This window comes from Taudactylus pleione, unplaced genomic scaffold (genome assembly GCF_031769625.1).
Source record: "Taudactylus pleione unplaced genomic scaffold, aTauple2 ptg000493l, whole genome shotgun sequence".
Classification (NCBI taxonomy): Eukaryota; Metazoa; Chordata; class Amphibia; order Anura; family Myobatrachidae; genus Taudactylus; species Taudactylus pleione.
Window position 1 is genome coordinate 2,254,940 of NW_028284895.1, and position 12,327 is coordinate 2,267,266.

At 46.1% G+C, this 12,327-nt stretch overlaps 1 protein-coding gene across 1 annotated transcript in view; it reads right to left on the reverse strand.

Moving 5' to 3' along the window:
• The window catches only part of EFR3A (EFR3 homolog A), a 198,254-nt gene that overhangs the window by 147,034 nt on the left and 38,893 nt on the right, over positions 1-12,327 (reverse strand). The gene's annotated exons all lie outside the window — the stretch shown is intronic.

A 12,327-nucleotide genomic window follows, 5' to 3' on the forward strand; every position in this document is an offset into this window, starting at 1 on the left:
CCAGTGTCAGAACTAGATCTTCACTCATTAGGACCGATGACCCCACAATTATTATTATTTATTAACATTTACTTATACAAAGCCAGCATATACTGTTGCGCTTTGCAATTCGGACTTGGGAACAAAACCCGTAATAGAACAGTAACAAAACGAGGTAGGGTAATAGACAAAGAAGAAAGAGGGCCCTGCTCACAAGCTTACAATCTACAGGGAATCTATAGGGAAATAGGCATTTGATAAATGAGGATAAGTGCTACATATTGCTGATTGGTCCAGCCATATTGCAGAGGGTCTTGGTGAGCGGTATGACCCAGTCACACACCAATGTTGGCCCTGGGATGTCTGTGTATAGAAATGGAACATATGTAATGTGTGTAGACTGTATAATGGGGATGTAATTGGGTAGGATAGCTTACAGAGATTATGTAGGTGGTTCTGGAATATAAGATGCCTGAGAGAGGAGTTTTCAGGAAACACTGGAAGGTTTGGAGACTAGAGGAAAGTCTTGTACATGAGAGGACAGTCCACAGAGTGGGTGCAGCCCGAAAAAGTCCTGTAATCGTGACTGGTAGCAGGTGATGCGTGTGTATGAGAGAAACAGACCTTGCATAGAGCGGAGGGTTTGAGCTGGGAGATATTTGAGATAAGTGAAGAGATGTATGTTGGTGTAGTTTGGTTTTCAGTCATATGTGTAAGTAAAAGTATTTTATACTGAACTCTGTAAAATACAAGTAACCAATGTAGGGACGGACAGATCAGAAGAAGTAGGCTTTGTGAGGAAGATCTGTCTAACCGCTGCATTCAAAACTGTAGGGGTGAAAGTCTGTTTAGGGGAAGACCAATTAGGAGACTACTGCAATAATCAGTGCAGGAGACAATGGGCAGTATCCAATTAGCCCCAAACATTATTCAGGCGCTAATGGATCCCCCAGGCCTATCCATTTAGCCCAGAAGTCTGGAGCAACGCTGGCACTTATCGGGGATTTTTTTCGGGACCCGATGTGTGCCGAAAAATAATCCCCGAAAAGGGCTGTATTTTCGCAAGTGCAATGGCGAAAATACATAGGATCTGTGAACTTATCAGAGGGCAAATTATCTTATTTGTTCACCAGAAACAAATAAGATAGGGTGAAGAGAAAAAAAATTGGTGAACAACAGGAGTTAATCGGCGAAAAATCCCTGTTTTTCGCCCGCAAAAAAATATCGGGGCGTATTGGATACCTTCCATTGAGTGCTGGATTACAGATTTTGCAGTGTATTGTGTGAGATATGGGCGTACTATGTTCTGGTTATGTTTCTTAGATGTATTTAACAGTATATGGAAACAAATTCAACGTGGGGAACAAAATGACAGTTCAGAGTTAGTAGGCTCGATTCAATTCAACGGGATGTAGTCGGCATCCCGGTGTGCGGGATGTCGACGGTCCTAATACCGGCGCCGAAATCCTGACAGGTCGGGATCCAGACACCAGTATCCTGACCATCGGCATCCCAAAGGTAAGTATCGGGGTTCACGGGGAGGGTAGTGTTAGCTAGCGGGGTTACGCAGTAGGGGGAGAGTTAGGGACCGGGGAGGGAAGGTTAAAATTAGGGTGCGGTGAGGGGGAGGTTAGGTTTAGGCACTAGGTGGGGAAGTTAGTTTTAGGCACCGGAGAGGGGGGTGTTAAATTTAGGGCGCGGGGAGGTTAGGTTTAGGCACTAGAGGGGGGGAGGGTTAGGCACCGAGAAAGGTGGGTTTAGGGTTAGGGTAGGGGTTACAAAAATACTTACCATTCACTCCAATGCGTGTTGGGATTCTGCCTGTCGGGACAGTTGCCAGTTGAGTCGGAGAATGTCGGTTCTCGCCACTTAACCTGGGTGTTTAGTCGCGAGAACCGGCATTCTCCTACTAAAGTGCCGGCCACGCAGCTTTTTGCGCCGCGTTAAGCAGGAAAACAGCCGCACGGTCGGCAGTTTAGTCAGATTTCTCCTCACACCCCCTCAGGGGGGAGCGAGAAAAAATCCTTTAGTCGGACCAAACAGCGCGGTTACTTGAAACGAGCCCAATGAGCATGAGGACACCTAGGCAGCGTGCCTGTGGGGAAGGATTGGTTGTCGTGCTAAAGTATAAACAGAGATATTCACTTCCAAATGCAGACTGGAGGAGACCCCTGCTCTACTAACGGTTTTAGGCATTGTTTAATGGGGAGACATAGATGTTGATACATCTGCAAATGAAAGCACGGTCCACACCGTTATTAAACCGTTATCTGTTATTTGATGAGAAAATGTAAATTCTAGCTGACGACTCCAGTCTGACACTCCCATTCCAGCACAAGGAGGAGTGTGGCCCTAAAAGCTCTCGTATACAAGTGAGCAGAAGGTAGACATCGCTGGGTAACCAGGATCTGCAATGCAACTTGTTTCTCCTTCTAGTTCTTGCACGATTTCAGAAAGTATCTGTCAATCTCTATCAACGCAATCCGTTAATGTGCCCTAGAAATGTCTGGGGGTTTTAAGATTATTCTACAAAAAAAAAATACACAACCAGAAATTCAGAAACTGTTTTTAACTAGGATCTAGACCTCAATCTTTTCTGAGACGTCAAAAATGTCTTTACGTCTTCTCAAATGTACATTTTCTGAATTCATTAAAGACCGGTGTTAAGGTGTATTAATTATTTAGCGCAGCAGCGTGCAGAGGAGCAGGGTAACTTTACCGCAACAAATAATTCAGAGCAAGAGCACGCGCCCTCACTTTCTCCTCTGCTCGTGAACGGCAAATAAAATAAAGATGCAACTGAAACATAATTTAAGTGCAAAATGTTACCGTTACAGCTCTTAATGGTTTGGGAGGCAGGGAATAAAATTAGAAGCTTTTTACTAGAAAATTGCAAATTATATTCTCAAAACATCTTGCCTCCTGGTTCATTAATGCTGCTCTGGTAGTTGTAATGCATCCCATTAAACCCTGTCAGGATGAGTGGTAATCATAAGTACTGCAAATGGTGGGGGGAGGGGGGGGGGGGCAACATTTGCCTAAAGTTGCTGTTGATTGTACCTGGAAGGGCTCGGTCAGTGCTTAAAGCCATCACTGAATGCTGCCCCTTCCAGGTAAAACGCTGGCACCTGCAGACTCAGGGGTACCCTAGCTTTAAAGGGACCCCAGAGAAGATATTCTCTTATTCTCTGGTAATTATGTGTGATCCCCACAGAACGCTTTTGCACTGCATAAAACTCAATAGGTTGTCCAGGGGATGGGGAAATCTCTCTACCAGTCAACTCAAAGGCACCTTTACTGAAGGAGACGTCAGTCCCCTCTTTCAAATGATGCGGTGTCTTAAGGCGACACATCCACTAGCAGATGAGGTAACGACAGTACGATTACGACATCGTAATCTTAACATCATTCCCCATCCCCTGTAGTGCCTACACTGAACGATTAGCCGTTGAGTGTAGGCCACCCTCCATAATCCCTGAACATGGCCAATCTGTCATTATCGGCAGATTGACCGGTATGTTCAGGCGATGATTGATGTCAGAAACGACCAGCGGGAGCACGCATCGCTGGTCGTTTGACATTTTCATGCCCGATTCAAGCCTGATTAATAAGCGATTGCACGATTACCATGTCGTAATCATGCAATCGCTCATTAATATCGGTTAGTGTATACGCGGCATTAGTGGATATCATCTGGGCAAGATCAACCTGCGCTACAGAAATACTATTAGAGGCAACTGATGGGGGAGGGCACTTACTGCGTACAATCTCCCCTATCCTGGCACCACCACACACGGGGGCATCACCTCTCTCAAACTACAGTCAGGTCCACAAATATTGGGACATTGACAGAATTTTAATATTTTGGCCTCTATTCACCACCACAATGGCTTTGAAATGAAACAAACAAGATGTGCTTTAACTGCAGACTTTCAGGTTTAATTTGAGGGTAATTACATCCAAATCAGGTGAACGGTGTAGGAATTACAACAGTTTCTATATGTGCCTCCCACTTTTTAAGGGGCCAAAAGTAATGGGCCAAACTAAACAATCCTAAATCTAACTTTCACTTTTTAATACTTTGTTGCAAATCCTTTGCAGGCAATTACAGCCTGAAGTCTGGAACGCATAGACATCACCAGACGCTGGGTTTCATCCCTGGTGATGCTCTGCCAGGCCTCTACTGCAAATGTCTTCAGTTCCTGCTTGTTCTTGGGGCATTTTCCCTTCAGTTTTGTCTTCATCAAGTGAAATGCATGCTCGAGCAACAGGAGGTGGGAGCCAGGGACGTATTGGCAGTGCACCAAAGTCTGCAGCAGCCCCAACAGTGAGAGTCCATCCTGCCGTTAAAGCTATTGACACTATCCTAATTAACAGTAACCCACAAATCCCCAGAGGAGTGGCGAGTCTTGAATCTGTGACATTGTGCTACACTCACAGACACTATTGTGGGTAAAATACCTTGAGTCCTACCTGTCTTCTGAAGGGAATCAGAGCGATTTACCGCCGGCCGCAATCCCGACAGCGGAAGCCCGGCAGGGGTGAAAATCCTGAAGCTGCAAAAGGTAAGTATAGCTAAACTTTTTTTACCCCCTAACCGTAACCTCCCCCTCCCTAAGTGCCTAAACCTAACCCCCCCTTTCCCACAGCCTAAACCTAAGTCAACCGGAGGGGGTGCATAACCCTAGCCCCCCCATTTCCCTAGCCTGAATCTAACCCTCCCAGGGGGCTGCCTAACCCTAGGTCCCCCCCAGGAGACCCTAACCTAACCCCCCCCACCGGCTTTCCGCACCCAGCTTACCTTCGATGGGTAAGCTGGGTGTCGGGCTACCTGCGTAGGTCTAATGACAGGCGTCAGGATTTCGATGCCTGTCATTAGACACTTGCCGGTGAGGAAGCTGGGTATACTGTAATCTACCACAACGCTAACCTGTGAAGGTAACGTCCCAGTATAATAGCTATTATACACTGGTCTGCTTGCACACTGCCGCCTGGTGGTCAGAATTGGAATCATCAAGGACATACATGTCATATTCGGAGAACAAATTACATTTCATACTTACTGATCAGCCTAGAGTATAGTCAAGGGTTGTTGGTTGTTTACCAGAGTTTGCAACGTTAATTTAGGGTTATGTATTGTGAAGTAATAGTAAAAATGGCAACTATGCAGTATTAACGGTAACTTGAATTGTATTTTGCACACCATATTTGCCGATGTGATAATGTCGCGATATGACCAGCTGTTTGTTGTGAATAGTTAAATTGCCAAGTGAATGAACGGTGAAGAATTCTATGTTACATGATCTTTTTCCACTAATCTGAGAATTACAGTCTGTTTACTAATAAAACCATTCTCTATGGGAAGTAACCATTTATCCGTACCTCTGTGTGACTCCCATCCGAAAAACCTGCTACGGGCATACGGGCCACAAGGTAATCTGTTCAGCATTCACCTGTCGGGTGCGACATTTGTTTACCAGCTTCCTCAAATGACCTCAAGTTCTAGCACATCGATGATTTATGTGTTTCTGTCTTGTTTACAAAATTTCTTGCAGCAAGAAACCTTTTGTGCCTGTATACATCAGTTATGTGTTATTCTATATTCCAATTCTTTCCCAAGCAGCACTTGTGAGCGAATGGCTAATACGCTGCTCTCCGCGTTGGCGCCCGGCGTTTCCAGCTACCATGCAGATCATTAGACCCTGCAGCTTTTGAACAGATTATCTGTTTGAATAATACAAGATGATCTACTGAGATGGTGATTCATGGCTGCAGGTTGGAATGAATCACCTGAAAGGAAGTACACGTGGGGGAGATCAGCAGGCCTGAATATTTTAATATGTATTAAGACATGCACCATCCGATCCTCCACTGCGCCGACTGGGTCTGGCTTTCAAGCTGAAGAGGTTCCTGGCTCGGGGGAAATATATCATGTTCAAGCAAAGCAAGAACAACATTAAATAGGATGAAAAGGAATTGATTTGGTAACATGCTGCTCATAAGAGTCAGATAAATAAAGAAAATCCTGGGATAAAACACACACAATTAGGCGTAGTTTAGAGCATGTCACCACCAGCGTTGAGCATAGGCAGAGCTATTTTCGCGGGTAATTAACAAACAAAAGTACTATAGGGCTTAGTGATCCCAGTAGGCTGTTTTAGCGGGGCTCCGTACCCTGCCCAATTTTAAAGGGGCAAAATGTGTCCTGTCTGCTAAAGCAGTCTGCCCTTTGTCTTCCCCACCCGTGGGCCGCAGGGTGGGAAAAGTCCCGGCATCTATTCACCGTAAGGGGAGAGCTTGGGGGAAGCCCAGTAACTCCGTAATTGCTGGGCATGCTCCCAAGCATGACGTATTGCTTGTAGGTACATAAAATCAAACGGGATGCGTATAGCATCCCGGCGGTCAGGATGCTGACGCTTACATTACCGGCACCGAAATCCCAACGCCTGTCAGAACCCCGGCCCCCTGACCACCGGCATGCCGAAGGCAAGTAGAGGGGTTGGGGGGAGGGTTAAGTTTAGGCACTAAGAGGAGAGGGTTAGGTTTATGGTGCGGTGAGGGGGAGGTTAGGTTCAGGCACTAGGGAGGGAGATTTGAGTTAGGCACCAAAAGAGGGAAAGTTAGGGTTAGCATAACGATCAACAAGTGTCGGTATGTTAACCCTGTCGGCCGGGATCCTGACTTTCGACATTTCATACCTAACCCACTCAAACATACGTCTACACAATCTCCATAGTAAAACACTAGCAGTACGATGGGCTTTACTGAGGAGCTCAGTGACTTTCAATGTGGCACGGCCGTAGGATGCCACCCTTCCAGCAAGTCTGCCTTCCTAGACAGAGGAATTATAAGTGGTGTTATTATGACGTGGTAACGTCTGGCCTCAACATCAGCTTAGCCACAAAGCGGTAGGCCATGTAAGGTCACAGATAAGGACCATGCTGATGCGAGTCTTCCTAACTGCCTATGGAAAAACGGTCAGCACAGACACAGATTGTCGGAAACGTCATAGATTGGGTTTGGTTTCCATGGCCGAGGGTTTCTCACGGAAACCTCAGATCACCATGCAGACAGCCAAATGTCGGCACCAGAGCAGAGGAAAGGCATTCGCTGCAGTGGCGAATCACGCTTCACCATCTTGGGGGGAGGAATTTCTAAAGCAATGGGGCGGTATTCCATTGTTTGTGCCGGCAGTCGCGAGTAGCTGAGCCCCCTTTACTTTTCGCACATGTTGCGCCCAAATGCAACAGGTTTAGACTAGTAAAACAGCTAAATCCGTCTAAACTAAAGGGTACGTTGACGAAACTGTACTTTGGGAGGCCAAAAGCCTGACTTTAGCGCATTTCTGCTCGCTACCTCGCTAGGCAGTGAGCGGAAATAATGGGTGCCCGCGGCACTCGTGCCTGATCGGCAAAACAATTGAATAGCTCTGTCGGGTGTCTCAAAACACAATTGAATTCCCCACTTGCAGTCTGACAGACAAATCTAGGTTTCTCGACTGCTTAACACCTGAATGCAAACTGCCAACTGGTAAGGTTAGTGGAGTAATGGAGGAATAATGGGTAGTTTTCAATGATTTATCCTGAGCCCACTACTTCCAGTGAAGGGAAATCTTAATACTACAATACAACATAAATTACAATGAAATTCTAGAGCAGTGGTTCTCAAACTTCTTAAGGACCTTAAACAGTTCATGTTTTCCAGGTTACCTGTGGATCTTTAAAATGTAACAGTTGGCCATATAGAAAATGTGAACTACAAAAGGGTCCTCAGTGATCGCACTGAGCGAAAAAGAATGTGGGTCCCAGGGACCCCGCACTGTAAAACATTGGGGTCCTACTCCACTGTTTTTGGGTCCCATCACATATTATGGGGGGTGAGGGCAGGCAGAAGTTGGGACAGTGCTGGGGGCAGGTAGCTGTTGGTGTAGAGGGGGTTAAGGGCAAGCAGCAGTTGGGGTAGAGCTGGGGGTAAAGGCAGGGAGAAGTTGGGGCAGAGATGGGGCTAAAGGGGAATTAGGCAGGCAGAGGTGGGGGTAGAGAGAGGGCAAGGATAGATAGCAGCTGGGGCAGTAATGGGGGCAAGGAGGAAGTTAGAGACAGGCAGTGCCCCCTGGGGGTAGGGAGGGGGCAAGGGTAGATAGCTGGGGCAGTACTGGAGGCAAGGAAGAGTTTAGGGACAAGCAGTGCTGGGGGTAAGGTGGGGGGTGTACACAATTAACAGTCAGGGTAAATGGGAAATACACACAGCTACACAGTCAGGGCTAGTAAAGGAATGCACACAGTTACACAGGTAGGGGAAGGGGCCACCCAGCCGGACAGTGACATGGGCCACAGAGCTGTCCAGTTACTCAAGGGACAGGGGCCGCACAGCCGGCAAGCGACACCAGGATAAGGCCACACAGATGGCCAATAACACAAGCAACAGGGGCCACGAAGCCGGCAAGTGACACCAGGGACAGGGCGGAGGGTGAGTCACAGTGACCAGCAGGCCAGTGACACCAGGACAAGGGCCAGAGCCAGCCGGCCCCGCTAGGAACAGGGACCATACAGCCGGCCCATAATGCCAGGGATAGGGACCACACAGCTGGCTGCTAACACCAGGGACAGGTCTACACAGCCGGCCAGTGACCTTTCATGGTGCTTCTCTCCACCAGCACCATGTGCACCTGATGGGTGAGGTCAGACAGGAACTTCATTATCTTCCCCAGGGTGCTCAACTCTTCCAGAATTTCCCCCAGGAAGGCTGAGGCATCACAGTCATCTTCCAGCAGCAGCGGCACAGGCTTCCGGATGAGTTTCTACACCCTTAGGCCGACACCTCCAAGCCGATGCTGCCATCATCTCCCCCGCCGGGGTCCGACATCACCACAGAGCACAGGGTGGAGTTACAGTGACCAAAGAGTGGCTGCGGCAGGAGTACAGTGTGATGGAGAGGGACCGGAGTGTGGCTGAGTCTGTATGAGCCGCTGAGGGAGCGAGGAGCGGGCAGTGCCAGGCGGTCACAAAGGGAGGAGGAGCCGCAGGCACCAGAGGTATTCTGGGAGCTGTAGTGAGGAAAATATTGGTTGAGAAGACGCCGCCAGCGGTGATTGCCTGCTGCAGCGCTGCACACACAACTTCCTATAGCGCGTAATTTGCAATCACTGATCCTGAGGACGGAGTTTGAGAACCAATGTTCTAGACAATTGTTTGCATCCAACTTTGTGGCAACGTTTTGGGGGAAGGCCCTTTCTTGTTTCAGCATGACAATAACCAGCACAAAGCCAGACCCATCAGAAAAAAGTTTGCAGAGTGTAGTGTGGAAGAACATGACTGGCCTTCACAGAGCCTTGACCTCAACCGCCTTTGGGACGAATTGGAATGCCAGGCATTATCGCTCAATGTGACTAATGCTCTGGTGGCTTTTATTTAAACCACACTTGTAAATTTTATATATAAAATTCATTGGTCTGCACCGATTGTGATGGAACCAACGCGAGGTGGCCCACTTGGAACCTGGCTAGGTTTTAGGGGAGTTAGGGTCCCCAGTCGGACATTCTGTTGGTGTACGTTGGGCAGAACTTTGACCCGGGGAGCATGTTCTGGACCTTCCACTGGATGGATTTGGATGAAAACTTCACAGAGGGGTGGCACATGGTCTGGGATGCTTACTGGAGTGGTTGGGGGTCCCTCGGACTTCACGGCAGAGTGCGCCAAGCAGAACTTTGACCCAGGGAGCATGTTCTGGGCCTTCCACTGGATGGATTTGGACGACATCAGATAATTTGGATGAAAACAGAGTGGTAACATTAAATCCCAGAATACAAGAATACATACAAGGGGGGTTTAGGTCCCGATCGGACCTCCTGTTGGTGTACGCTTGGTAGAACTTTGACCTGGGGTGCCTGTTCTGGGCCTTCCACTGGATGGATTTGGACAATAACACATAATAAAACTTAATAACTTGAAAATGTAAACCTGGGCAATGCCGGCCACTTTAGCTTAAATATATAGATGCAACAAAAGCATCAAAATCCTGCACAACCAAATGAGTGCACTAGGACAGTGTAACCTTAAGCAGAATTGCAAAATGAAGACCCCTTGCGGTTACTGCATACACATGCACAGCAAGTATCCCAAAGGTTGTAAATATGAAAACTTCCCACTCTCTTACCACGTTACTCGTTAAAAAAAAAACATCGACCTTCGCACAACCCAGACGAGAAGACATTGTTAAGGATGACAACAGATGGCAGCAAGACGAGATCTCAAATGAACAACTCCAGAAACAAATAGAACATGGGTCTCATGAGGGGCTCGTCACCTGCGCTCGCTCGCGGTCGCAGCAAATAAATATCACCAGCTGAGGTTATCATTTCCCAATCTCAGAGCATGAAATGAAATTATCACCAGTACACAAAACGCTATGTAGGTCATTACAACCCAAGTGCAGAAAATCGCTCCGATAGCAAAACGGAACATCGGCCATCTTGGCGCTTATATGTAAGTGGGACGAATACTAGTCATATTTACCCCAATTCTATCGTCATTTATAGACTTACCCAAGCAAGTTAGCAGAGGGGGCTCCCACGTAGGATTAAAGACATAGGTGTTTTCGCTCTCCGTAAAGACCGGCGTGTACCGCTGCATAGCGGTGATGCTGAAAGGAATTTCAGATTCAGGTTTTCTTTTCTGCCCAGAGGTTCTCCAGTTAAGCTAAGTTACTGGATAATTAATTACTATGCCAACGCTGGGAGCAGGTGATTACACCGTGACATCACAGCCAGTGTACACCTGGGTACCCAGCAGATCAGGTTCACGGAACAATACGGGAGGTGAGCAGCCACACGATACTCTGTGGAAACTTCTGCGGTCTCCAAGGGACCCCTCTCCTGCGCCTGATCAGATAAGTGAATATTCTGGAAAATTATCAACAACCTTATTCTGATTCCATTAGTAAAATTAATTTAGCTGCGATCTGGAGTGAGATACTTTAAATGCTGCAACAACAGACTGGAGACACGGTTCTGCAATATTACTGTAGACAGCTTCCATCTGTGTCACAAATGGGGGTGGTATTATAATACAGACATATGTCCCCGCTTTCCTGGGTCAATTCAAGATTTTTTTTTTTTATTTTTTTTTTAAACATTTGTCCTTGTCTTTACCATTTTTCTATACTGACCCATTACAATGTGCTCTTATTCTTTGCATGCACTTTGTAATATTAGAATACTAAAGATGAACACTTATGAAACACATTAAGGTAGCGCGTTATGATGGAGGCTGTAATTCAGTGGGAGGGGTCAAATTTGTGGCCATCCAGCTGTTGTGGGACTACATATCCCAGCATGTCCTACCACAGTTTTAGCATGCCCTAATAGCAAAACTGTGCCAGTGCATGCTGGGATGTGTAGTTCCACTGCAGCTGGATGGCCAGGAGTTTGACACCACTTCTGTAGTTCATCACAGTTGGTAACGCGCTAGAGGCACCACCCAAACCAAACGCTAAACTTTGCGGTTATTATATATATATATATATATATATATATATATATATATGTATATATAAAATCCTACACATTGACCTAATTGGTCAGCGTATAGTAACACAGAATAAATGTTATTTAAGGATCATTTGCGCTATTAGTTTTCATATCACAAAGTCTGCAGTGTGAAATAATAATCTATTTTATAGATTCGTATTGAATATAAATATAAGCGCGATATATTTTTTATGCATTAGAAAATAAAACATTTGTTGTGTATTATATAAGCATCCTTTATTTCACATATCACACTTTGCGATATCAAAACTAATAGCGCAAATTATCCTTAAATAACATTATATGTCCATATCGCACTACGATGACCTACTGTAAGCAGTGGTTCTCAGTCATTTCTCACCTGGGTACTCCATTTGAGCTTTCTGTACCCCCAACATTGGCAAAGCAATACAGTTTATAATGAATATAATTGCTAATAGATAAACATGTTTGGGTGCAGTTATATATAAAAGATTTAAAAAGACAAAAGAATAAAATGAATTGTACCTATATATTTCTCACATATGATTAAGGAAACAATTACAGATATACAGAGATGGACTTTTTCTGTTTTTATCTTCAATTATTAAATTCGACTACAAACTGGTAGAACATGAAGTATATTAACGTGCAGTATCATAGGCTGATGTCACAAGGTCGGACGTCCGGATAATCTCTTTTATGCAGAAAAAACACATGTGATCATATCAATGTATTGTCCTGCCTGTAACCAGGGTCGTACTGTGATGCATGGGGACAAATATCCCTAGGAAATCCCTTTCCCTATGTGTATAATTATGGTCCCATTGTCCCTCTTCCCG